The sequence below is a fragment of the Varroa jacobsoni genome, unplaced genomic scaffold (genome assembly GCF_002532875.2).
Source record: "Varroa jacobsoni isolate VJ856 unplaced genomic scaffold, vjacob_1.0 scaffold_641, whole genome shotgun sequence".
NCBI lineage: Eukaryota > Metazoa > Arthropoda > Arachnida > Mesostigmata > Varroidae > Varroa > Varroa jacobsoni.
Window position 1 is genome coordinate 451,323 of NW_019213543.1, and position 10,653 is coordinate 461,975.

Below are 10,653 nucleotides of genomic sequence, written 5' to 3' on the forward strand. Positions count from 1 at the left end.
TGTGGTAATGGCAGAAAAAGATCGCTATTGGCGTTACTCGCTTGGGAGTCCCACAAGGCTCTCGTTTCCTTTGTCTTCTTTCTTTTCCTTTCTTCCCTAAGCCGCTCTGACTCTTCTGGTTTCTGGCGTAATCCGCTGCTAGGTCTGCCTTGAATGTGTTTTGCAACATCGCAATGCCCGCAGTCATTTCCCTTACTACCGGCGACGAAAAGTTGTGATGTGTCTTGAGCACGTCACGACACCAGTTGCAACAATAGCAGCAGATGCTATTACACTGTTGTTGTCGTCGTTATTTTGTTGCTTCTATTGTTGTTGTCGTCCAGCGGGACTGGCACTTGTTGCTCGTTACACTACGACAGAAAGCGTTGCGGGGCTCTAGCAGACACTGCAGGCGAGAAGAAAGACGCAGGGGTGAAGATTCTTTGGATGGAGCGGTCGGGAAAGCCGTTGCCGGACGCCCATATATATAGAGACAGAAGATATATACAATAATGTGATTATAAGGGGAAGAGCGGAGTTGAGAAAATGCCGAGAAGAAAAAGTAGCTCAGCAGAGGAATAGAAAGTAGGTAGAAGCAACTGGACGTACGAGTAGGTGGCTGTGTGGATCTCAGTTGGCTGCTCGGTCGATCGGTGGGGCGAACCCGATCACCTCCGATGGTCGAGGTATACGAAACGCAGCGGAAAGAAATTAGCAAGCTGTGCTTTGCTGCTACAAATCAAGCAGAAAAAAGGTCGGACTAGGGAAAAAGCGAAACTGTGAACTCGATTTACCGGCGCTTGTAAGAAAGGACGAGCAGAGGCCGCCGGCGAGCGGCCACAATGGATAATTGGCAGTCCATAACGCTAGTGGCAATGGTGATCGTCGTAACGCCATTGAAGGTATGCTATCTCAATCCTGATGTAGTTCTGATTCAGAGGGTTCAACCGCAAGTTACATTGACGAATTCTAAATGCTTCCCGGATGAGTCAGACTCTAAAAGGAACGCACACGATTTAGCAGCTCAGTGGGAAACTCCATTGCGTACGAAATTCGGATTGCTTCATTGGGCAAACAGCAATTCGTATTATACGAGGAAAAAACCCACTTGCAAAAAAAGGAAAGGTTACGGCGAGTTTCTCGGCCGGCATTCTGCAAACATTTTCACTAAGAAATTTTGAATTCAGATCCGGGCCGAAATTCACAGCATTTATGGATCTGCTTTCAGTGGAGCTGTTGTACGTAATGCGGAATCCATTATATGTACGATAAATAGCATTTGAACAGTCGACAGAGCAACCTGAAATGGGAGGGACTGGAACCAGAGGACCTGAAATGATGAAGCGTTTCGTGAAACGAAGTGGCTTCAACGAAAACAAGATCGTGATGGCAAATCGCGTTGACGAATCCGGCACGTGTTCCGGATGAGTCAGATTCGAAAGAAACGAGCGCGATTCAGTAACTCGGGGAAAATTCCACACTCATAGCAATTACCGCAGTAACCGCGAAAGATCATTCACGGAGATGAATGACAAATGCATATATATATATATTGATGGATTTTTAGTACATGCGTCTTTGAGAGTCATCGTCGTAGGTGATGTAAGTTGCAGTGCACTCTAAAGACGGCCCGTGCACGCTATGGCTACTACTATACGTAAAAATATCCACGTTAATATATTAAGTGCTAAGCTGATTTTTCGCTACGCTCACTGCAGCCTCAAGCTAACCACGACATGTCACAATAACAGGCTGAATGATATATAGGTGTTTCGAATAAGTTTTGAAAAAGCGCGCAATAAACTCGTCTTTAGTAGATAACGCGCCCCAAGAACCACGCTGAAACTGTAGAAGGAAAGCACGATCGATGGGCCGCAACCCAAATCTTGCTGCTTGCAACAGAAAAAAACTGCCATGTTTGATTTGGCAGTCCCCATAGCTGAAAACTTTAATTAAAATATGGCATTAATAGACACGCTTGTTCTATGTGCCGGCTGAAACAGTTACCTACATGTTAGCTTAAAATTTTATAGGTTACTGAGGGAAGGTCATGAGCTCGAAGAGATGAAAATATATTATAATGATATAATATACGGGTTAGAACTACTGCAGTAATCAATATTCATTCGACTAGAAGACGGGGTTTTCTCTGTGTTCGGTGTATTCCCTCTGTAACGATTGGCCAGTACGTCGATTTTAAGTGTAGTAACACACAGTAGTCATAATGGTACAGAATATAATTAAATTCCTCTTTCCCTAAATAGAAGTACTTTGTCTAGCTCGGTCCTGACTAGGACATAGTGCGTCGCAGACGCAGAATGGGCATTATCACTAGGAAAAAGCCAACTCGGCTAGAAGTTTCATCACGCATTGTTACGCGTGCTGAATGCTTAACACTTCTGTTGATTGCTATTATATGTTTGCCTCTGTAATAACTGAGAAAAGGAAGTTAAAGGTAAAGTTGCTTAGTAAGCGTTTAATTACAGAATGAATCTAGGAGATGTCGGGTTGATCGTGCTTTTCAGCTGTTCGTTCTAGCCATACGGCACTAGCGTACTTGACTCATTTGCCGTCTGCCCTGCCAGACGAATTGCTCTCTGCAGTCAAAGTTACACATCGCATTATAGAAACTACATCATATCGTGGCAGACCGTTGGCGCGCTCTACCCAGCGAAGGCATATCGATCACCGAGCTGCCTAAGTTGGAACTGTTGATTACGACTTGAAATTGAGTCGAACTTCGATTAACTTCTCGACAATGAAAACGGTGCCAACGTTAGGTAAAATATTGCCTCCAGCGTTGATTTATCGCTCACGCCACTAAGCCATGACAGGATATCTCGCGAGTCGGCCTCTAGCCAGAAGTCAATAACCATTCGTTATAAATTACAACGATAAGATCGTTTGATTGATAACTCCTGGAATAACTTGCCCGTATGACACAATGTCTTGGTCGGCGTAACAAAGTGCGAATGAAGTGATTTCCGACATGCTACCACCGTATTAGCACAGTTCCTATTAGTGACACGTACGTGTTTCAGTTCTTGTGATTGGTCCACGCACCCGACTCCCTCGCTCGATTAAGATAACGCAGCCGTTCTACGTTAAACCGTGTAGAAGAGATAAAGGCAAGCGGTAATAAACAAAACGATTGTAAGGTAATTGGTGGTAGTCTAAGGGTGCTTCGAGCAACTTCTGAGCTAACGGCAACGATTATTGTCCTGTATCCTAGAGGGACATGTTCAAAAAATGATGGGAAATACTGGCCTCGACATTGACGAACGATCGAGGCGATACGGCAAAAATCAAGCTAGATGTTTCAAACGATGATTCGGAAAAGCTCCGCAGAAAATGCGGACGCCTGGGTAGGCATGGACGGCTTCGATGGACAGTGCTCTAATCAGACTATACATAATTTATATCCGATCGAACTGGATATATCAGGGAGGTGTTTTGCCAGAAAAAATAACAAAAAAAGTAGGCAGTGAAACGTCTACTCATATAATCATCCATCATGTCCCTATTGTCTAATTATTTATTCACTTTTACCGTATAAAATATATCGTTAGCGGCTTCTAAGCAAGCCTGGATTTTGCAATAAAGAGCAACTATAATAATATGAGTTCCTGTGATATTAATACTCAGCAGTTTTTTTCAAGCAATATGTAGCTCCGTAATGGCACTGCAATTTGAATAAGTGCTTTAAAAAAATGTTTTTGAGTTGTACGTGTTTTTTGGCCTAGGTAGTACTTCAGACGCCCAGTTCCTCCGAGCACAAAGTGAACAATTGAAACAAAAAATAGCAATATCCATTTCTAATTGAGTATTTTTTCTGAAGCAGCTTTTTCCTATATCAGGCCACTTTGCATGCGATGAAAAATTTGAAAAAAAAATAATCAAAAACAAGTAGCTCTAATTAGAAATTACCACTGAATCATAAGAGCGGGGAATAATATGCTGATAATGAGATTTGAGGTTCGATATAGATTTACAGAAAACTTTTACTGATGTACGGGAACTTACGCCATACTTTAAGCGGCACACAAATCCCTCGATATACATCGTAACTTTCGCGCATAAGGACGAACATGTACAGATGAATTGCGTTATGTCAATGGAGGTGTTCATATAGCATTGTATACTTAGATAAATAAGCCGCATGTATATACACAGTTAATCTTGTCGTCGATAATAGAAACAGACAATGTTTTTTTAAGCCGGAATGATTACGCTGTGTGTTCGTTCCTAGACAAGATGAGCGCATTGTGTCAATAGAAATTTCATTCGGATACACGAATGCCAAGATATATATGGACATATCATGATGTTACGGCACGGGTAGTGACTGTCATCTTTAGAGACAGGTCAGTTAGTATCTAACGAACGGCCACTGAGATTGTAGTGGCCAGCAATTAGACAACTAGAAAAATCGATCGACTTTTTATAGTTCTTATCACGCTTTTACAGTATCGATGATAAACTATCTATGGTATAAAGGTTTCCTCAATTTCTAATGGGTAAATATCTAGTAGTGAAAGCAGTAGCATATGGGCCTTTTCAGGTAGTGCCTAACGATGTCAGCTATTCTATTATTTATGTATGAATAAACAGCTGTTATCTATTACGACTACTTGCAAGAGATAAAATCATACCGAAACCGATAAAATTCATCGGTTAGAACATCTTCGCGACATTCAAAATCAACTTCTCTAGTAAGTGTTTTTCGTTAGATTCGAATTCAAAAATAGCGCAGCAGATACTTTTTTCGAAATTTCTGCGGCTGTTTGAGAAGGTAACTTTTTTTTTTTATCTATGTGCTTGAATCTTGGCTTAGGAGGTTTCGTGCATTGAATTTCCATAACAAACCTGCTTCTTAACAACGAAAGGTTGAAGAAGATCATTTGTTTAGCGTTGCTGTTATGCTTAACAGCTGCTTATATCAGACTCTGCCGTTAGAAATCGTTCGCGCTCAGTGGTACAAGCGTATAGACTTAAAGTTAGGCTTCTTATTTACCTCGTTGAGGAACTAAATGCGTTTGTTTCTTGTCATCTTCTTGGTTGGTTTAGAACTAATCTAGGCGGAACTTTTAGATCGGACTCTACTGGTGCCTAGAAGCAGTCAAAACTATAGCCAAAAAGAGTTTACACTATAAAAATAATATCGAGTGACGGTTGTCCTGTGCTCACGATAAGAAATCCAGCCTCTTCCTTAGAGAGAAAGTTGTCATTCTTAAACAGGGAAATACCCGAGCATACCCCACGAAGAGGTGATATGAAACATCATCACACAGTTGCAACAGAACTTACTGGTGCACCTATTTAACTGACCTTCCTCATTATTTAACTGCCACATGTTATTCTCAAATAACTTCTGAGGGGCTAAACCCTTCCTACTGCAAATTAGAATTAAGTCGAAAACGCAATTCCTTCTTTTGGAGCCCAAGATAGACCTTTTAGTAAACGCAGAACTCGATTATTTGATTTTCCTGTTCGATAGCTGAGGAGCATCTGATATGCCAAACGGCGTTTGTTCTGTAGACTAAAAATTTGTTGTACTCAATGTCCCTGATCGTATCTTTCGTCTTACATCGGGCTAGTCAGCTAGGTAGACTATAGGAGCCAACCAAATACTGAAGTAAATAGGCCGTTTAGGTTCATTTGAAAAGCATAAATGCCAAACGAGCGTTTGGCATCGTTACGAGCCTATAGCACCGTGGTAGCCGAGACTTTGTATTGGATTTTAATAAAACGTGGGGGAACATGCTAAGCTTGTTACCACCATGAGGCCACCACGCTTCGTGAACACCTACCATTTAATAGCGACCATATATATTCTCTAATTACTACTATTATAAGTACTATTCTTATATACGTAATTTATGCCCGAAAAGAAGCCTTATTCATTTCATTACCAACCTTTAAGCGCATACTACAGTCTAACCGAAAACTATAATAACTTTTATCATTTATATTAGAATTTTATTTGTCCTGGCGCAGCAAAATTATCTTCTCGTTCGTTCCACCATCACCAAGTTATCTCACTTCTAGGATATAAATAAAAAAAACTTCACGGTTGATGGAGTCCGCCCTTATGTCAGACTACTTCCGTTAGAACAAATAATTTAACTGTATGGAAGTTATATTTACACTATACCGCGTACCAATAATATATTGCATTTGGTGCCGCAGCTATCAGCCGCCGATAAAACCATACATATACAAATAAAGTTATACATAACTTCATTTGAAGCACAAAACTAGGAAGGCATTTTCTTTTCCAAACTGTCCACGGACTGGAGTATAACTATAATCGAAAGTTCGTGTCAAATATTGAGACCTGGGGGGCTTTACTGGATGTCGATACCAAATTTGATTACTGAAAAATTAAAAATAGCCTCAGCGGTGCTGTCCGACAGACTGACGACTAGCGATGCCCATCGTTCCTGAAAAACGCGCCACCGTGTCTCATTTTGCCCGCGAAAATTTGAGTGCCTGCCGCTTTCCGTAAATGAACGCCAAGGTCACCGAAGGAAGAGTCGCGGGCTCCAATTGCTGTAACGCACGATGAGCGCAACTTTGCTCAGCCTGCGTAAAAATAACCGACAGACCCTGGCATTTGTTACTCAGCCATTCGTCCGTTAGCCACAGTCATCTGTTGTAACAATAGCACAACAAACCGGTAGTAGCATTAAGGAATAAACAGATTAATGAATAGCAGATGAGCGGCATGAGTAGGTCACACACACATTGACGGATACAGGCATCCATACGATTAAACGCGCACAGAAATATAATATGTTAGTTACGAGGCTTCAAAATAAATTGATATTGGCTATTAATAAGTGCCGCTTTGGTAACCGAGCGCTACATTATTGTCTCTATTCCCTGCTGGTTCTGTCGTTGTTAATGTCATCGTCGTTTGCTCATGTTATAATAGCATTGTTTTGGTATATGTAGCGGGTATAAGACAGCACGGTAACACTGGTGGCTAGGGTGGTTTGCTAGGGCAACGGAGGCATTATAAGCTTGCCAACAACTTTGCCATCTACCAGTACGAAATATTCACGAACCATGTATTAATACGTGGTTATGTTCATATTGCGATCAAGATTATTTGATAACGATCCAAAGGGATAGCATTAGATGAAAAACAAAGCTGCCTTATTAAATCATCGGGATCTAGTTTCCGACAAGGTATATTATAGACCATAGTAGAATAGAATTAAGGTTTCGAGGAACTGCGTCTTCGAATATATCCGAACTCAACACTCGGAAAAATGAGATGGTGAACACTGAAAATTACACACTGAAAATACAACAGTGATTTTTAGGCTATAATAGCTACAAAAAACAGTTACGCAAGTAGTCGAACTCTGTAGCTTCTGCTAATACGGGATAGCACCGATCTTCCATGTTGACTTTCTCAAACGTTGCATTATAACGGGCAGGAAACGACGCCTCTTTCTTAACGAAAATTCTGTGTGACTGAGCTAAAAATAATAGCTGTCTCAGATCCTTGCTAAAATGCCGCGAAACGTTTTTATTTTTCGTGTTCAACAACGTAAATGACGTAAGATGGGGCTATTTGCCCCGATGGGTTCACGGTTAGCATTGACCGAGAGGGTGTTGATAATCAACCGTCAACTGCGTTAAACAAAGTGTCTATAAAGAAAACCCTCATCATGAAAAGTTCCACGAAGTTTTAAGAAAAAAAATCATTGAAATGTTATCTTCACGTTTCTTTCGGAAACTAAGTTTACGCTCGTGTGGTATCATTTCTTTATGAATCCTCCGGTAGCTCAAAGTTAGAAGTAATTTCCTCGTTCATAGTTGATTCGCTTTCTTTAAGTGGCGAGTCATTACAGAAATAGATTGCTTCCTTAAGTCGTGCGCATGGCGCAATGCGTGGGCAGTCATGAGCACTGAAACGTGTAGGCTTAAAAAACTGGAATATTTAAAACTAGAGCCAAGAACTTGCGCTTGTCAATTGGCAACTGACCAAACCACGATGCTTTTAAACATTACGGTGAATTTGAAATGCAGTCTTTTGTTTACCGGATGACTTTGTGCGCAAAATAAATGTTATTTTTTCTTCATTACGATTGCCCAAAGCCCCCAACGATCCTCCTACTTTTCCCAAAAGAATAAAACAAGGCTTGCGTAGGTCCAAGAATGAGGAAAGGATTTATGGGCTGTAGAGTAGGTTTTCTGCTAAAAGTAGTCTTCCATTATTCCTGCGATGCTACCGTCTTTGCACGGCACGATTGTTCCAAGACCACTTTTCTCCAGGAGGAAATTTTCAGTAGGTAATAATAAAAAGTGGACCAAATCGTCAAGCCATGAAATATGAAATCAAGAAGTGTGCCAAAACGATTTTATCCGATGATTTAGCATGTCATCATTAAGCGTTTCCGTAGTTCGTCTTCCGACTATAAGGCCATAAAAGGTTAATTTTGACGGCCCCCCGTTCCAAGTGAACGACCCAAGTCTTCCGCATTTACGTATGCAATATCATTTTTCTTAAATAGCCCACTTTCTCCCATGAGTTTCTTCAACTTTACAGCCATTCAATGCCATTCGACGCACCTCTCTAGCCACCCAATAATGAAGTCAATAGAAAAGAGCGGAAAAAAAATCAGGTTTAGCTAAGAAATCTCTTTCAGTAATTTTAATCTCGTTCGGCTTTGTTTTTCGTCATTTGAATTTTTAGCATGTCGGTATTCAACGTTAACGTATTGCGCGTTTGCCTTCTTATACGATGTACATTTCTGCTGCTATTCCTAGTAGCTGGACTCTTTCTGTTACGTCCGACCCCAGCTATAGCTACTAGTCATTTTGTATCGTTTTGCCCTGAAATTTCACCATGGTAATAAATTTTTATTATGTTGTGCGCGACAGCTTCGGTTTCAACAGTAAGAACCTTTAAAATTCAACCAAAATGGTTGACTCTTGACTATTTTTATAGCAGCACGCAGTCTTACCCGCAACAACAGCAGCACCAACGCTGAAGGAGACACGAACGGCAGTGGCCGCAAAAATTAAAAAACTATCGACAAAAATGGTTCTCTATAGCGCTCTATATCCATAGGCAGAACTGTTGGCTGAGATTGTTGCCAGAATCTTTTGTTCTGTTCCAATGAGCATTTACGGCTTAAACATACATACGACGTCAATATATACATGAGCATATATATATAATGCCTGTAGATTTACTATAAATCCATCTGGATTCAGTATATGTTTGTGCTACGGGCGTTTATATCGTACATGATAGTAACTATTATCAGCATACATTGATATACCGATAAGATCAACACCAATTACCGGCTCAAAATCAACATGATAATATACACTCATGAATAGACCGTGCACAATAGCTATGTTCAGATAAGCCCCCCCCCCCCCACGTTGACGCGTGGGGTAACATCGTTTCATGCGATTAATGCTTTTACTTTGCGAAGGGGGTCTAGGAACAACATAGCTATGAGTTAATTGTTAGGTTAATTATTAATGCGCATGTACTTTTTATGGCGCGTGGTAAGAGAAGGGGCTTGTATAGATGTTTTCAGCGGGTTCGTTTTGAAATTTCTTTGAAGGATGGCTTATTGACACAGAGGGGCTTTTTCAACTGAACCCGTCACCCTACGATATTTTAGCTGCAAATTTCAGTCAATATCGAAAATACCAACTTTTTACTTTTTTTTTTTACGAAATGAAACGGAAATGTGTGTATGAATAATGATGTTTAGTTCGAGAATGCTCGAGATAAATGCCTCAAAAGAGACAACGGAAGTTGGGCAACAGGGCAGCTACTTATTGTTCCACAGGGTGTTGAGAAAGGATAGCGAACGAAATTCGGTAAATACGAGAACCATTCCTTGAGGACGTTTCTTTGTCGTTCATTCTAAACGCAGATATACGTCCCACTGAAAACGGAACTGGTGATTGGTAATTAAATTAAAGTGTCCATTAGTGCGATGCTCGTATAAAATGGTTAACGCATTACACATTAAGTGTATTGAGTTTGTTGCTGGGTAACATGCAGATTTTCCAAAATTTTGGATAAAATCACATACGCTGATCCTACAAGGAAGCGTGAATTTTCGTAGCAGAATTACGCGAAAGGCAGAACATCACCTTCATAGAGCTGGTATCAATGACGTAGAGCGTAAGTTATTTCAAGCGGAATAATCAGATGCAGGAGCAGGTCATCGGATAACCTATGAAGTCAGCGGTGTAGTAGGAATATGTTCTGAAATGCTATAGAGCTTCATGTAAATGTTAACGAAAGAAATCATTGCAATGACATGGCAATTCCAGCGATAAAAATTATTATTTATTATCCATTTTTGATAGTTTACCAGCCTTCTATTTTTTGCCATGTAGCCTGGCTAACGACGGGAAAATTGCTCGTTTCCGTTGCTTTGACAGCAACATATTTTAAAATGAGTCATCGTTTACGCATACACCGTGTAAGTGTCGCTAACTTCACCTGTCGCTCGTAGAAATAAAGCCTCAAAGTTCGAATAGAGCATATTATGTCATTTCAAAAACCTAGTGAGCGGCATTTTCAAACAAACAGCACAACATCAGGATAGCAATGTTCAATTATTCCGAAAAACTGGTAGCTCTGAGGCACTGTTGGCCGAAGGTTGGCCAAGGTAGAGCTTGCAA

General features: G+C 40.7%; 1 long non-coding RNA gene across 1 annotated transcript in view; it reads left to right on the forward strand.

Annotated features, from left to right (window-relative positions):
• LOC111262248 (uncharacterized) overlaps window positions 1-10,653 on the forward strand; it is a 40,941-nt gene that overhangs the window by 3,532 nt on the left and 26,756 nt on the right. The window lies entirely within an intron of this gene.